This window comes from Lucilia cuprina, chromosome 4 (genome assembly GCF_022045245.1).
Source record: "Lucilia cuprina isolate Lc7/37 chromosome 4, ASM2204524v1, whole genome shotgun sequence".
NCBI lineage: Eukaryota > Metazoa > Arthropoda > Insecta > Diptera > Calliphoridae > Lucilia > Lucilia cuprina.
In genome coordinates this window covers 85,834,189-85,835,610 of record NC_060952.1, presented here as the reverse complement: position 1 = coordinate 85,835,610, position 1,422 = coordinate 85,834,189, and positions in this window count along the sequence as shown.

Genomic DNA, 1,422 nt, shown 5'->3' with positions numbered 1-1,422 from the left:
ATAGATAGATAGATAGATAGATAGATAGATAGATAGATAGATAGATAGATAGATAGATAGATAGATAGATAGATAGATAGATAGATAGATAGATAGATAGATTGTTAAGTTGACTCTTAACGCTACAGCTATACGACATCGATTGTGTTTAATAAATTCAGTTGAATTAAACAAATTACAAATATTAAAATGAATTGAAGTGTAACAAAAATTTTAACATTTCAATTCACGTGTAAAGAAAAAGTAACAAAAAGTACAAAAAAAATTTATTTTTATTAAACTGTAACCTAAGGAGATGATAAATAAGAAAAATCAAAATAAAAACAAAAATAATTATAACAAAAGCGGAATCTTAAAAAAAATATTGTTTACTAAACTAAAATGTTCAGAAAAAAAGTTTCTTATTTGCCGTAGGTTTCTAAACTGATCTCTTAATTTTCTTCATTTATTGTGTCACCTCAAAGAAAGTGTGATTTGGAAACTTTGTGCTATTTTCTGTGTAAACATATAATGTACCCCAATAGTCGACCACACTATCACAACATCCAATCATTCTTCTCTGCTCTTGAGATAATTTTGGCACAAATTCAATTTAGTCAACAGAGTTTTTAGTTTATTTTATTAGTTTTTCATTTCGTTTAGATAAAATATATAGAAAAAGGTTTTTGGTTGATGATGCCATAAATTAATTTAGTTGAATTTTGTAAATCTACAAGTTTAGTCGTGTTTTCTTAGGAGAAGATTTTTAAAAATAATTTTAAAATAATTACAATTTTTTTTATTTATTAAACGTTTAAGGAAAACAAAATGTACTTCAATACCAATATAAATAAGGTGCGTCTAGTTAAATATTTTATATGTTTTGTGGTTAAATTTAATGATGATTTAAGTGCAATTTTAATAATTTAATATGTTTTAATAAACATTAATTCTGCTAAAGCAGAGTAGTTCTGTTTAATGATAAAACTTATTGTTATTGTTGGAAAATTATAAGAACAAAAATGTTTTCCCAAAAGAGAAAAAAATTTCTCTTAGGGACGAGCTAATGACTGATAAGAGAATTATAAAATAATTGAATAAATAAGCCAGTCTAATCTGTAGTCTAGAGTCTAGTCTAGAGTCTAGTCTATAGTCTAGTCTATAGTCTAATCTAGTCTATAGTCTAATCTAGTCTATATTCTAGTCTATAGTCTAGTCTATAATCTAGTCTATAGTCTAGTCTATAATCTAGTCTCTATAGTCTAGTCTATAGTCTAGTCTATAGTCTAGTCTATAGCCTAGTCTATAGTCAAGTCTATAGTCTAGTCTATAGGGTAGTATATAGTCTAGTATATAGTCTAGTCTATAGTCTAGTCTATAGTCTAGTCTATAGTCTAGTCTATAGTCTAGTCTATAGTCTAGTCTATAGTCTAGTCTATAGTC